The sequence below is a fragment of the Haliotis rubra genome, unplaced genomic scaffold, assembly GCF_003918875.1.
Source record: "Haliotis rubra isolate DU_JTF1 unplaced genomic scaffold, ASM391887v1 Scf804, whole genome shotgun sequence".
NCBI classification, from domain to species: Eukaryota; Metazoa; Mollusca; class Gastropoda; order Lepetellida; family Haliotidae; genus Haliotis; species Haliotis rubra.
This window is the reverse complement of record NW_025767529.1, coordinates 1-17,427: the sequence shown is the minus strand read 5'-3', so window position 1 is coordinate 17,427 and position 17,427 is coordinate 1.

Below are 17,427 nucleotides of genomic sequence, written 5' to 3'. Positions count from 1 at the left end.
CACATGGTTGAAACTGACAAGACACATAACAGCAACAAAGCTCCATTCGCTAAAGTGGTCTATGGAAGACGGCAAGCTGAAGGAAATAAAACTAATAATCTACTTTTGGTTGGTTACTCTCCCATTTAATTTGTGATGGCGTTTTCCTACCTTAGAATATAACTCTACCGCAGCAACGCACCTTTTGCACGCAGTTTGGCCTTACTTTTAAATGACAAAATCTTATAAAGATTTAGTAAATGCTTTGAAATTAAAATTTACATCAGGGGATCTTTAATATTTCAAGTAATTCGCTCAATCTTTTGTAGATTAATGTATTAGGCCCAGCACTTTTTTACAAAATCTGCAAGCATACGTGCATTTGGAACGAATACAAAGCATGTAGCCCGCCCTCAGCAGTAATTGGAAAGTCTAAATAATCACATCTGAACCAGACAATCCAGTGATTAATATCACGAATACAAAACATGTAGACCGCCCACAGCTGTAATTGAAAGTCTCAATAATCACATCTGAACCAGATAATCCGAGACTTTCCAATTACAGCTGTGGGCGGTCTACATGTTTTGTATTCGTGATATTAATAACTGGATTGTCTGGTTCAGATGTGCTATTTGTTAAATAAGTCTAATAATATTGATGGTGATTTCGAAAACTGGCACAGTGTGGGCGTGGATCAATGGGGTGGATCAAATTTAGGGTAATCAACATAAGTATTAAATTCTCCAAAAACAATATTCCAGTCTGACGATAAAGACGAACAGGAAATAAACAAACAATTTTTCGAAGATTTATTGTTAGACAATCTGACTGAAGAAAATGTAAATAAACAAAATAGGTTCTTTTGACTAATTGAAAGGACCATATAGGAAAAGAAGTGAGGGTGCCTGTGTAGGATCCAGAGCAAGATGAAGGGAATATGGAGAAAAGGTACCAAATGTATTTCTATAATCTGGAACAAGACAGACAGATAAAGAGCACTTTAACTTCACTGAAATGAACAGATTGTGTAGCAATAGAGTGAGTGAGTATGCTTTTACGCCGCTTTATAGCAATATTCCAACAATATCACGGCGGGGGACGCCAGAAATGGGCTTCACACATTGTACCCATGTGCGGAATCGAACCCGGGTCTTCAGCGTGACGAGCGAACACTTTAACCACCAGGCTACCCCCACCACCCCGTGTAGCAGTAGAGGATACTTTAACCATTCTTAAAGAATCGTTTCCAATTTAGAGATTATTAACAAATCAACAATAAAATAACATTCTGATGAAGGTACAGTGAATATTTCAGTCAAACACTGTCTCAAGTCAATGAGTCCCTAGTATGGTGATCTACTTTCAGTTGTTGGCGATCTATAGCCTGTTTTAGCTTGAATTGTCCTAATAGTGCTAGTAGTTTTAACTTTCCACACTAGCTTTAATTCTTGTGATATTTTAGCTGTTTAACTGTCCTTTGATGACAGGTGTTTATAATATACACATATTCCATTTCAATGTCAAATATGTTCTCGTCATGATATGGCTGAAATATTGCCGATGTGACGTTAAATATTAACTCACTCACTCACTCAAGTCAATGATCTTGATAGAATGTATTAAGTGAGGATATAACTGAGATCTAGTTGACGTTAACTTGGGTAGCATGGAGTAATAGATTATCAGGGAGTGGTGGTTTGCCATGTGAATTCTATACACTGTTCTGGCAACGAACTAAATAACATTATATATCAGCACTAACCTACCTTGAGAAGAATGATTTGTTTACAGCTCCCAGAGGAGAAGTACTGTAGCTGTACTGCCACCAAGGGTACGGACCGCAGTGTGTAAATAATTACACACTTATCACTTGATTCAATTTTGATTACACATGTTTGGTTAAAAATCACCTTAGGCTTGTAATTTATTGTCTGACGGATAAGACACAGACGTGCTTTCTTTAAAACATAGTCATTCATGAAGATATAAGATTTAGTGGTTATAATTGAAATTTGTGACGGAAAAAACATGTCTTGTTCGACTCGGCGGTTTATCTATTTTGCTTTCAGTCAGGTTGGATTTCCATTTAACTTATACGTGTTCATGTATAAACGACAAGCAAAGGAACAGATCATTATCATATCTGCAAAGAAGTTAAGTCCAGAAAGATTTCTATTACATGCTGCAATAATACAAATTACATTTTGTAGCTTAGGCAAAATGGAAATTGTAATTATAAATTATAATGATAAAGGAATCACAGGTATATATTTTTCTCTTGATTCTGCACCAGTTCCAAAAACAGAAAATCAGCTTTTAACTAAACTACATACTACAACAATCAACCCAAATACACAGGCCTGAAAGTATTCATGTTACTAAATCTGTTATCTGTAACAAGGGAACGACACAAATGTTTAGGGTGTTAAACAAACATGACATGGTAAGTTTCAGAACTACAAATATTTCGATACAGTGTACAACAAACGTGATATTGCTGTGTGGAACTGAAACATTAACCCAGAAGGGAACCTTTTATTGAAAAGGTTAGATAACTAAAAAATCAGAAATTAAACTATTGATGGTTATACCTATGATGTTGTAACTGAGTGAGTTTAGTTTTACGCCGCATTTATCAACATTCCAGCAATATCACAGCAAGGGACACCAGCAATGGGCTTCACACATTGTAGCCATGTGGGGAATCGAACCCGGGTTTTCAGTGTGATGGGCGAACTCAACCACTCGGCTACCCAACCACCCCTTCTTTGAATATAAATGTTTTGAGGACAAAAATTCCTTTAACATCTTCAGATCAGTTTCAACAATAGATACAGTCCTCTACATTTTACCATTACCTCATAGTGATTCTCAACCTGCCCTTAAAACTTTGTCGTCATGAGAATGAAAAATAACGCCCGTTTGACACTGACTCCCCTTTCAATGTAACTCTCGCATTTGTGTTATTTCGGCAAGCATCAACATGTACAATCCGACAGCCACTAAGATTTTGCTGGATAATAAAACATTACTTGAATTAAAAATATTCAAACAATATTCACAAGTTTTACAATATTAAGCAATATTAACAAATGCGATGTCGGTAATAATTCCCAAGCCACATCGCTATCACAGCCACAGGTGTACTACAGTCTGTCCAAGTTATATAACCAGGCTAAGGCCGCTTCACCATAGGCTGCTCGTCCTCCGTGTGTAGGGGGAACTGTAGTGCACGTGCTGCACGAAATCCACATGGTTGAAACTGACAAGACACATAACAGCAACAAAGCTCCATTCGCTAAAGTGGTCTATGGAAGACGGCAAGCTGAAGGAAATAAAACTAATAATCTACTTTTGGTTGGTTACTCTCCCATTTAATTTGTGATGGCGTTTTCCTACCTTAGAATATAACTCTACCGCAGCAACGCACCTTTTGCACGCAGTTTGGCCTTACTTTTAAATGACAAAATCTTATAAAGATTTAGTAAATGCTTTTGAAATTAAAATTTACATCAGGGGATCTTTAATATTTCAAGTAATTCGCTCAATCTTTGTAGATTAATGTATTAGGCCCAGCACTTTTTTTACAAAATCTGCAAGCATACGTGCATTTGGAACGAATACAAAGCATGTAGCCCGCCCTCAGCAGTAATTGGAAAGTCTAAATAATCACATCTGAACCAGACAATCCAGTGATTAATATCACGAATACAAAACATGTAGACCGCCCACAGCTGTAATTGGAAAGTCTCAATAATCACATCTGAACCAGATAATCCGAGACTTTCCAATTACAGCTGTGGGCGGTCTACATGTTTTGTATTCGTGATATTAATAACTGGATTGTCTGGTTCAGATGTGCTATATGTTAAATAAGTCTAATAATATTGATGGTGATTTCGAAAACTGGCACAGTGTGGGCGTGGATCAATGGGGTGGATCAAATTTAGGGTAATCAACATAAGTATTAAATTCTCCAAAAACAATATTCCAGTCTGACGATAAAGACGAACAGGAAATAAACAAACAATTTTTCGAAGATTTATTGTTAGACAATCTGACTGAAGAAAATGTAAATAAAACAAAATAGGTTCTTTTGACTAATTGAAAGGACCATATAGGAAAAGAAGTGAGGGTGCCTGTGTAGGATCCAGAGCAAGATGAAGGGAATATGGAGAAAAGGTACCAAATGTATTTCTATAATCTGGAACAAGACAGACAGATAAAGAGCACTTTAACTTCACTGAAATGAACAGATTGTGTAGCAATAGAGTGAGTGAGTATGCTTTTACGCCGCTTTATAGCAATATTCCAACAATATCACGGCGGGGGACGCCAGAAATGGGCTTCACACATTGTACCCATGTGCGGAATCGAACCCGGGTCTTCAGCGTGACGAGCGAACACTTTAACCACCAGGCTACCCCCACCACCCCGTGTAGCAGTAGAGGATACTTTAACCATTCTTAAAGAATCGTTTCCAATTTAGAGATTATTAACAAATCAACAATAAAATAACATTCTGATGAAGGTACAGTGAATATTTCAGTCAAACACTGTCTCAAGTCAATGAGTCCCTAGTATGGTGATCTACTTTCAGTTGTTGGCGATCTATAGCCTGTTTTAGCTTGAATTGTCCTAATAGTGCTAGTAGTTTTAACTTTCCACACTAGCTTTAATTCTTGTGATATTTTAGCTGTTTAACTGTCCTTTGATGACAGGTGTTTATAATATACACATATTCCATTTCAATGTCAAATATGTTCTCGTCATGATATGGCTGAAATATTGCCGATGTGACGTTAAATATTAACTCACTCACTCACTCAAGTCAATGATCTTGATAAAATGTATTAAGTGAGGATATAACTGAGATCTAGTTGACGTTAACTTGGGTAGCATGGAGAGTAATAGATTATCAGGGAGTGGTGGTTTGCCATGTGAATTCTATACACTGTTCTGGCAACGAACTAAATAACATTATATATCAGCACTAACCTACCTTGAGAAGAATGATTTGTTTACAGCTCCCAGAGGAGAAGTACTGTAGCTGTACTGCCACCAAGGGTACGGACCGCAGTGTGTAAATAATTACACACTTATCACTTGATTCAATTTTGATTACACATGTTTGGTTAAAAATCACCTTAGGCTTGTAATTTATTGTCTGACGGATAAGACACAGACGTGCTTTCTTTAAAACATAGTCATTCATGAAGATATAAGATTTAGTGGTTATAATTGAAATTTGTGACGGAAAAAACATGTCTTGTTCGACTCGGCGGTTTATCTATTTTGCTTTCAGTCAGGTTGGATTTCCATTTAACTTATACGTGTTCATGTATAAACGACAAGCAAAGGAACAGATCATTATCATATCTGCAAAGAAGTTAAGTCCAGAAAGATTTCTATTACATGCTGCAATAATACAAATTACATTTTGTAGCTTAGGCAAAATGGAAATTGTAATTATAAATTATAATGATAAAGGAATCACAGGTATATATTTTTCTCTTGATTCTGCACCAGTTCCAAAACAGAAAATCAGCTTTTAACTAAACTACATACTACAACAATCAACCCAAATACACAGGCCTGAAAGTATTCATGTTACTAAATCTGTTATCTGTAACAAGGGAACGCCACAAATGTTTAGGGTGTTAAACAAACATGACATGGTAAGTTTCAGAACTACAAATATTTCGATACAGTGTACAACAAACGTGATATTGCTGTGTGGAACTGAAACATTAACTCCAGAAGGGAACCTTTTATTGAAAAGGTTAGATAACTAAAAATCAGAAATTAAACTATTGATGGTTATACCTATGATGTTGTAACTGAGTGAGTTTAGTTTTACGCCGCATTTATCAACATTCCAGCAATATCACAGCAAGGGACACCAGCAATGGGCTTCACACATTGTAGCCATGTGGGGAATCGAACCCGGGTTTTCAGTGTGATGGGCGAACTCAACCACTCGGCTACCCAACCACCCCTTCTTTGAATATAAATGTTTTGAGGACAAAATTCCTTTAACATCTTCAGATCAGTTTCAACAATAGATACAGTCCTCTACATTTTACCATTACCTCATAGTGATTCTCAACCTGCCCTTAAAACTTTGTCGTCATGAGAATGAAAAATAACGCCCGTTTGACACTGACTCCCCTTTCAATGTAACTCTCGCATTTGTGTTATTTCGGCAAGCATCAACATGTACAATCCGACAGCCACTAAGATTTTGCTGGATAATAAAACATTACTTGAATTAAAAATATTCAAACAATATTCACAAGTTTTACAATATTAAGCAATATTAACAAATGCGATGTCGGTAATAATTCCCAAGCCACATCGCTATCACAGCCACAGGTGTACTACAGTCTGTCCAAGTTATATAACCAGGCTAAGGCCGCTTCACCATAGGCTGCTCGTCCTCCGTGTGTAGGGGGAACTGTAGTGCACGTGCTGCACGAAATCCACATGGTTGAAACTGACAAGACACATAACAGCAACAAAGCTCCATTCGCTAAAGTGGTCTATGGAAGACGGCAAGCTGAAGGAAATAAAACTAATAATCTACTTTTGGTTGGTTACTCTCCCATTTAATTTGTGATGGCGTTTTCCTACCTTAGAATATAACTCTACCGCAGCAACGCACCTTTGCACGCAGTTTGGCCTTACTTTTTAAATGACAAAATCTTATAAAGATTTAGTAAATGCTTTTGAAATTAAAATTTACATCAGGGATCTTTAATATTTCAAGTAATTCGCTCAATCTTTTGTAGATTAATGTATTAGGCCCAGCACTTTTTTTACAAAATCTGCAAGCATACGTGCATTTGGAACGAATACAAAGCATGTAGCCCGCCCTCAGCAGTAATTGGAAAGTCTAAATAATCACATCTGAACCAGACAATCCAGTGATTAATATCACGAATACAAAACATGTAGACCGCCCACAGCTGTAATTGAAAGTCTCAATAATCACATCTGAACCAGATAATCCGAGACTTTCCAATTACAGCTGTGGGCGGTCTACATGTTTTGTATTCGTGATATTAATAACTGGATTGTCTGGTTCAGATGTGCTATTTGTTAAATAAGTCTAATAATATTGATGGTGATTTCGAAAACTGGCACAGTGTGGGCGTGGATCAATGGGGTGGATCAAATTTAGGGTAATCAACATAAGTATTAAATTCTCCAAAAACAATATTCCAGTCTGACGATAAAGACGAACAGGAAATAAACAAACAATTTTTCGAAGATTTATTGTTAGACAATCTGACTGAAGAAAAATGTAAATAAACAAAATAGGTTCTTTTGACTAATTGAAAGGACCATATAGGAAAAGAAGTGAGGGTGCCTGTGTAGGATCCAGAGCAAGATGAAGGGAATATGGAGAAAAGGTACCAAATGTATTTCTATAATCTGGAACAAGACAGACAGATAAAGAGCACTTTAACTTCACTGAAATGAACAGATTGTGTAGCAATAGAGTGAGTGAGTATGCTTTTACGCCGCTTTATAGCAATATTCCAACAATATCACGGCGGGGGACGCCAGAAATGGGCTTCACACATTGTACCCATGTGCGGAATCGAACCCGGGTCTTCAGCGTGACGAGCGAACACTTTAACCACCAGGCTACCCCCCACCACCCCGTGTAGCAGTAGAGGATACTTTAACCATTCTTAAAGAATCGTTTCCAATTTAGAGATTATTAACAAATCAACAATAAAATAACATTCTGATGAAGGTACAGTGAATATTTCAGTCAAACACTGTCTCAAGTCAATGAGTCCCTAGTATGGTGATCTACTTTCAGTTGTTGGCGATCTATAGCCTGTTTTAGCTTGAATTGTCCTAATAGTGCTAGTAGTTTTAACTTTCCACACTAGCTTTAATTCTTGTGATATTTTAGCTGTTTAACTGTCCTTTGATGACAGGTGTTTATAATATACACATATTCCATTTCAATGTCAAATATGTTCTCGTCATGATATGGCTGAAATATTGCCGATGTGACGTTAAATATTAACTCACTCACTCACTCAAGTCAATGATCTTGATAAAATGTATTAAGTGAGGATATAACTGAGATCTAGTTGACGTTAACTTGGGTAGCATGGAGAGTAATAGATTATCAGGAGTGGTGGTTTGCCATGTGAATTCTATACACTGTTCTGGCAACGAACTAAATAACATTATATATCAGCACTAACCTACCTTGAGAAGAATGATTTGTTTACAGCTCCCAGAGGAGAAGTACTGTAGCTGTACTGCCACCAAGGGTACGGACCGCAGTGTGTAAATAATTACACACTTATCACTTGATTCAATTTTGATTACACATGTTTGGTTAAAAATCACCTTAGGCTTGTAATTTATTGTCTGACGGATAAGACACAGACGTGCTTTCTTTAAAACATAGTCATTCATGAAGATATAAGATTTAGTGGTTATAATTGAAATTTGTGACGGAAAAACATGTCTTGTTCGACTCGGCGGTTTATCTATTTTGCTTTCAGTCAGGTTGGATTTCCATTTAACTTATACGTGTTCATGTATAAACGACAAGCAAAGGAACAGATCATTATCATATCTGCAAAGAAGTTAAGTCCAGAAAGATTTCTATTACATGCTGCAATAATACAAATTACATTTTGTAGCTTAGGCAAAATGGAAATTGTAATTATAAATTATAATGATAAAGGAATCACAGGTATATATTTTTCTCTTGATTCTGCACCAGTTCCAAAACAGAAAATCAGCTTTTAACTAAACTACATACTACAACAATCAACCCAAATACACAGGCCTGAAAGTATTCATGTTACTAAATCTGTTATCTGTAACAAGGGAACGACACAAATGTTTAGGGTGTTAAACAAACATGACATGGTAAGTTTCAGAACTACAAATATTTCGATACAGTGTACAACAAACGTGATATTGCTGTGTGGAACTGAAACATTAACCCAGAAGGAACCTTTATTGAAAAGGTTAGATAACTAAAAAATCAGAAATTAAACTATTGATGGTTATACCTATGATGTTGTAACTGAGTGAGTTTAGTTTTACGCCGCATTTATCAACATTCCAGCAATATCACAGCAAGGGACACCAGCAATGGGCTTCACACATTGTAGCCATGTGGGGAATCGAACCCGGGTTTTCAGTGTGATGGGCGAACTCAACCACTCGGCTACCCAACCACCCCTTCTTTGAATATAAATGTTTTGAGGACAAAAATTCCTTTAACATCTTCAGATCAGTTTCAACAATAGATACAGTCCTCTACATTTTACCATTACCTCATAGTGATTCTCAACCTGCCCTTAAAACTTTGTCGTCATGAGAATGAAAAAAATAACGCCCGTTTGACACTGACTCCCCTTTCAATGTAACTCTCTGCATTTGTGTTATTTCGGCAAGCATCAACATGTACAATCCGACAGCCACTAAGATTTTGCTGGATAATAAAACATTACTTGAATTAAAAAATATTCAAACAATATTCACAAGTTTTACAATATTAAGCAATATTAACAAATGCGATGTCGGTAATAATTCCCAAGCCACATCGCTATCACAGCCACAGGTGTACTACAGTCTGTCCAAGTTATATAACCAGGCTAAGGCCGCTTCACCATAGGCTGCTCGTCCTCCGTGTGTAGGGGAACTGTAGTGCACGCTGCTGCATCGAAATCCACATGGTTGAAACTGACAAGACACATAACAGCAACAAAGCTCCATTCGCTAAAGTGGTCTATGGAAGACGGCAAGCTGAAGGAAATAAAACTAATAATCTACTTTTGGTTGGTTACTCTCCCATTTAATTTGTGATGGCGTTTTCCTACCTTAGAATATAACTCTACCGCAGCAACGCACCTTTTGCACGCAGTTTGGCCTTACTTTTAAAATGACAAAATCTTATAAAGATTTAGTAAATGCTTTGAAATTAAAATTCTACATCAGGGGATCTTTAATATTTCAAGTAATTCGCCCAATCTTTTGTAGATTAAATGTATTAGGCCCAGCACTTTTTTACAAAATCTGCAAGCATACGTGCATTTGGAACGAATACAAAGCATGTAGCCCGCCCTCAGCAGTAATTGAAAAGTCTAATATCATTATTCGAACTAGACAATTCAGTGATTAATATCATGAATTACAAAACATGCAGACCGCCCACAGCCGTAATTGGAAAGTCTCAATAATCACATCTGAACCAGATAATCCGAGACTTTCCAATTACAGCTGTGGGCGGTCTACATGTTTTGTATTCGTGATATTAATAACTGGATTGTCTGGTTCAGATGTGCTATTTTGTTAAATAAGTCTAATAATATTGATGGTGATTTCGAAAACTGGCACAGTGTGGGCGTGGATCAATGGGGTGGATCAAATTTAGGTAATCAACATAAGTATTAAATTCTCCAAAAACAATATTCCAGTCTGACGATAAAGACGAACAGGAAATAAACAAACAATTTTTCGAAGATTTATTGTTAGACAATCTGACTGAAGAAAATGTAAATAAACAAAATAGGTTCTTTTGACTAATTGAAAGGACCATATAGGAAAAGAAGTGAGGGTGCCTGTGTAGGATCCAGAGCAAGATGAAGGGAATATGGAGAAAAGGTACCAAATGTATTTCTATAATCTGGAACAAGACAGACAGATAAAGAGCACTTTAACTTCACTGAAATGAACAGATTGTGTAGCAATAGAGTGAGTGAGTATGCTTTACGCCGCTTTATAGCAATATTCCAACAATATCACGGCGGGGACGCCAGAAATGGCTTCACACATTGTACCCATGTGCGGAATCGAACCCGGTCTTCAGCGTGACGAGCGAACACTTTAACCACCAGGCTACCCCCACCACCCCGTGTAGCAGTAGAGGATACTTTTAACCATTCTTAAAGAATCGTTTCCAATTTAGAGATTATTAACAAATCAACAATAAAATAACATTCTGATGAAGGTACAGTGAATATTTCAGTCAAACACTGTCTCAAGTCAATGAGTCCCTAGTATGGTGGATCTACTTTCAGTTGTTGGCGATCTATAGCCTGTTTTTAGCTTGAATTGTCCTAATAGTGCTAGTAGTTTTAACTTTCCACACTAGCTTTAATTCTTGTGATATTTTAGCTGTTTAACTGTCCTTTGATGACAGGTGTTTATAATATACACATATTCCATTTCAATGTCAAATATGTTCTCGTCATGATATGGCTGAAATATTGCCGATGTGACGTTAAATATTAACTCACTCACTCACTCAAGTCAATGATCTTGATAGAATGTATTAAGTGAGGATATAACTGAGATCTAGTTGACGTTAACTTGGGTAGCATGGAGAGCAATAGATTATCAGGGGAGTGGTGGTTTGCCATGTGAATTCCCATACACTGTTCTGGCAACGAACTAAATAACATTATATATCAGCACTAACCTACCTTGAGAAGAATGATTTGTTTTACAGCTCCCAGAGGAGAAGTACTGTAGCTGTACTGCCACCAAGGGTATGGGACCGCAGTGTGTAAATAATTACACACTTATCAATTTGATTCAATTTTGATTACACATGTTTGGTTAAAAAATCACCTTAGGGCTTGTAATTTATTGTCTGACGGATAAGACACAGACGTGCTTTCTTTAAAACATAGTCATTCATGAAGATATAAGATTTAGTGGTTATAATTGAAATTTGTGACGGAAAAACATGTCTTGTTCGACTCGGCGGTTTATCTATTTTGCTTTCAGTCAGGTTGGATTTCCATTTAACTTATACGTGTTCATGTATAAACGATAAGCAAAGGAACAGATCATTATCATATCTGCAAAGAAGTTAAGTCCAGAAAGATTTCTATTACATGCTGCAATAATACAAATTACATTTTGTAGCTTAGGCAAAATGGAAATTGTAATTATAAATTATAATGATAAAGGAATCACAGGTATATATTTTTCTCTTGATTCTGCACCAGTTCCAAAACAGAAAATCAGCTTTTTAACTAAACTACATACTACAACAATCAACCCAAATACACAGGCCTGAAAGTATTCATGTTACTAAATCTGTTATCTGTAACAAGGAACGCCACAAATGTTTAGGGTGTTAAACAAACATGACATGGTAAGTTTCCCAGAACTACAAATATTTCTGATACAGTGTACAACAAACGTGATATTGCTGTGTGGAACTGAAACATTAACTCCAGAAGGGAACCTTTATTGAAAAAGGTTAGATAACTAAAAAAAATCAGAAATTAAACTATTGATGGTTATACCTATGATGTTGTAACTGAGTGAGTTTAGTTTTACGCCGCATTTATCAACATTCCAGCAATATCACAGCAAGGGGACACCAGCAATGGGCTTCACACATTGTAGCCATGTGGGGAATCGAACCTGGTTTTCAGTGTGATGGGCGAACTCAAACCACTCGGCCACCCAACCACCCCCTTCTTTGAATATATAATGTGTTTTGAGGACAAAAATTCCTTTAACATCTTCAGATCAGTTTCAACAATAGATACAGTCCTCTACATTTTACCATTACTTCCTCATAGTGATTCCTCAACCTGCCCTTAAAACTTTGTCGTCATGAGAATGAAAATAACGCCCGTTTGACACTGACTCCCCTTTCAATGTAACTCTCGCATTTGTGTTATTTCGGCAAGCATCAACATGTACAATCCGACAGCCACTAAGATTTTGCTGGATAATAAAACATTACTTGAATTAAAAATATTCAAACAATATTCACAAGTTTTACAATATTAAGCAATATTAACAAATGCGATGTCGGTAATAATTCCAAGCCACATCGCTATCACAGCCACAGGTGTACTACAGTCTGTCCAAGTTATATAACCAGGCTAAGGCCGCTTCACCATAGGCTGCTCTGTCCTCCGTGTGTAGGGGAACTGTAGTGCACGTGCTGCACGAAACCCACATGGTTGAAACTGACAAGACACATAACAGCAACAAAAGCTCCATTCGCAAAGTGGTCTATGGAAGACGGCAAGCTGAAGGAAATAAAACTAATAATCTACTTTGGTTGGTTACTCCCATTTAATTTGTGATGGCGTTTTCCTACCTTAGAATATAACTCTACCGCAGCAACGCACCTTTGCACGCAGTTTGGCCTTACTTTTAAAATGACAAAAATCTTATAAAGATTTAGTAAATGCTTTTGAAATTAAAATTTACATCAGGGGATCTTTAATATTTCAAGTAATTCGCTCAATCTTTGTAGATTAATGTATTAGGCCCAGCACTTTTTTTTTTACAAAATCTGCAAGCATACGTGCATTTGGAACGAATACAAAGCATGTAGCCCGCCCCTCAGCAGTAATTGAAAGTCTAAATTATCATTATCTGAACCAGACAATCCAGTGATTAATATCAATGAATACAAAACATGTAGACCGCCCACAGCTGTAATTGAAAGTCTCAATAATCACATCTTGAACCAGATAATCCGAGACTTTCCAATTACAGCTGTGGGCGGTCTACATGTTTTGTATTCGTGATATTAATAACTGGATTGTCTGGTTCAGATGTGCTATTTGTTAAATAAGTCTAATAATATTGATGGTGATTTCTGAAAACTGGCACAGTGTGGGCGTGGATCAATGGGGTGGATCAAATTTAGGGTAATCAACATAAGTATTAAATTCTCCAAAACAATATTCCAGTCTGACGATAAAGACGAACAGGAAATAAACAAACAATTTTTCGAAGATTTATTGTTAGACAATCTGACTGAAGAAAATGTAAATAAACAAAAATAGGTTCTTTTGACTAATTGAAAGGACCATATAGGAAAAGAAGTGAGGGTGCCTGTGTAGGATCCAGAGCAAGATGAAGGAATATGGAGAAAAGGGTACCAAATGTATTTCTATAATCTGGAACAAGACAGACAGATAAAGAGCACTTTTAGCATCACTGAAATGAACAGATTGTGTAGCAATAGAGTGAGTGAGTATGCTTTTTACGCCGCTTTATAGCAATATTCCAACAATATCACGGCGGGGACGCCAGAAATGGCTTCACACATTGTAAAATTACATGTGCGGAATCGAACCCGGGTCTTCAGCGTGACGAGCGAACACTTTAACCACCAGGCTACCCCCACCACCCCGTGTAGCAGTAGAGGATACTTTAACCATTCTTAAAGAATCGTTCACAACTTTAGAGATTATTAACAAATCAACAATAAAATAACATTCTGATGAAGGTACAGTGAATATTTCAGTCAAACACTGTCTCAAGCTCAATGAGTCCCTAGTATGGTGATCTACTTTCAGTTGTTGGCGATCTATAGCCTGTTTTAGCTTCTGAATTGTCCTAATAGTGCTAGTAGTTTTAACCTTCCACACTAGCTTTAATTCTTTGTGATATTTTAGCTGTTTAACTGTCCTTTGATGACAGGTGTTTTATAATATACACATATTCCATTTCAATGTCAAATATGTTCTCGCTCATGATATGGCTGAAATATTGCCGATGATGACGTTAAATATTAACTCACCTACTCACCCAAGTCAATGATCTTGATAAAATGTATTAAGTGAGGATATAACTGAGATCTAGTTGACGTTAACTTGGGTAGCATAGAGAGTAATAGATTATCAGGGAGTGGTGGTTTGCCATGAATTCTATACACTGTTCTGGCAACGAACTAAATAACATTATATATCAGCACTAACCTACCTTGAGAAGAATGATTTGTTTACAGCTCCCAGAGGAGAAGTACTGTAGCTGTACTGCCACCAAGGGTAATGGACCGCAGTGTGTAAATAATTACACACTTATCACTTGATTCAATTCTTGATTACACATGTTTGGTTAAAAATCACCTTAGGGTTTGTAATTTATTGTCTGACGGATAAGACACAGACGTGCTTTCTTTAAAACATAGTCATTCATGAAGATATAAGATTTAGTGGTTATAATTGAAATTTGTGATGGGAAAAACATGTCTTGTTCGACTCGGCGGTTTATCTATTTTGCTTCAGTCAGGTTGGATTTCCATTTAACTTATAATACGTGTTCATGTATAAACGATGTAAGCAAAGGAACAGATCATTATCATATCTGCAAAGAAGTTAAGTCCAGAAAGATTTCTATTACATGCTGCAATAATACAAATTACATTTTGTAGCTTAGGCAAAATGGAAATTGTAATTATAAATTATAATGATAAAGGAATCACAGGTATATATTTTTCTCTTGATTCTGCACCAGTTCCAAAAACAGAAAATCAGCTTTTAACTAAACTACATACTACAACAATCAACCCAAATACACAGGCCTGAAAGTATTCATGTTACTAAATCTGTTATCTGTAACAAGGAACGCCACAAATGTTTAGGGTGTTAAACAAACATGACATGGTAAGTTTCAGAACTACAAATATTTCGATACAGTGTACAAATAAACGGGATATTGCTGTGTGGAACTGGAAACATTAACTCCAGAAGGAACCCTTTATTGAAAAAGGTTAGATAACTAAAAAATCAGAAATTAAACTATTGATGGTTATACCTATGATGTTGTAACTGAGTGAGCTTAGTTTTACGCCGCATTTATCAACATTCCAGCAATATCACAGCAAGGGACACTCAGCAATGGGCTTCACACATTGTAGCCATGTGGGGAATCGAACCTGGTTTTCAGTGTGATGGGCGAACTCAACCACTCGGCTACCCAAATCCACCCCTTCTTTGAATATAAATGTTTTGAGGACAAAAATTCCTTTAACATCTCTCAGATCAGTTTCAACAATAGATACAGTCCCTTACATTTTACCATTAATTTCATAGTGATTCTCAACCTGCCCTTAAAACTTTGTCGTCATGAGAATGAAAAAAATAACGCCCGTTTGACACTGACTCCTTTCAATGTAACTCTCGCATTTGTGTGTTATTTCGGCAAGCATCAACATGTACAATCCGACAGCCACTAAGATTTTGCTGGATAATAAAACATTACTTGAATTAAAAAATATTCAAACAATATTCACAAGTTTTACAATATTAAGCAATATTAACAAATGCGATGTCGGTAATAATTCCTAAGCCACATCGCTATCACAGCCACAGGTGTACTACAGTCTGTCCAAGTTATATAACCAGGCTAAGGCCGCTTCCACCATAGGCTGCTCGTCCTCCGTGTGTAGGGGAACTGTAGTGCACGTGCTGCACGAACCACATGGTTGAAAACTGACAAGACACATAACAGCAACAAAGCTCCATTCGCTAAAGTGGTTCTATGGAAGACGGCAAGCTGAAGGAAATAAAACTAATAATCTACTTTGGTTGGTTACTCTCCCATTTAATTTGTAGATGGCGTTTTCCTACCTTAGAATATAACTCTACCGCAGCAACGCACCTTTTGCAACGCAGTTTGGCCTTACTTTTAAATGACAAAATCTTATAAAGATTTAGTAAATGCTTTGAAATTAAAATTTACATCAGGGGATCTTTAATATTTCAAGCAATTCCTTCTGCTCGAATCTTTGTAGATTAAATGTATTAGGCCCAGCACTTTTTTACAAAATGCAAGCAAGCATACGCATTTGGAACGAATACAAAGCATGTAGCCCGCCCTCAGCAGTAATTGAGTCTAAATATCGAAGATCTGAACTAGACAACGAAGTGATTACTATCAATGAATAAAACATGTAGACCGCCCATTAGTTGTAATTGAAAGTCTCAATAATCACATCTGAACCAGATAATCCGAGACTTTCCAATTACAGCTGTGGGCGGTCTACATGTTTTGTATTCGTGATATTAATAACTGGATTGTCTGGTTCAGATGCTGCTATTTGTTAAATAAGTCTAATAATATTGATGGTGATTTCTGAAAACTGGCACAGTGTGTGGGCGTGGATCAATGGGGTGGATCAAATTTAGGGTAATCAACATAAGTATTAAATTCTCCAAAACAATATTCCAGTCTGACGATAAAGACGAACAGGAAATAAACAAACAATTTTTCGAAGATTTATTGTTAGACAATCTGACTGAAGAAAATGTAAATAAAACAAAAATAGGTTCTTTGACTAATTGAAAGGACCATATAGAAAAGAAGTGAGGGTGCCTGTGCAGGGATCCAGAGCAAGATGAAGGGGAATATGGAGAAAAGGTACCAAAATGTATTTCTATAATCTGGAACAAGACAGACAGATAAAGAGCACTTTAGCATCACTGAAATGAAATCAGATTGTGTAGCAATAGAGTGAGTGAGTATGCTTTTACGCCGCTTCTATAGCAATATTCCAACAATATCAATGGGCGGGGACGCCAGAAATGGGCTTCACATTACTGCACCATGTGCGGACCGAACCCGGCCTTCAGCGTGACGAGCGAACACTTTAACCACAGCAATACGTAACTGAAACGGCTATACCAA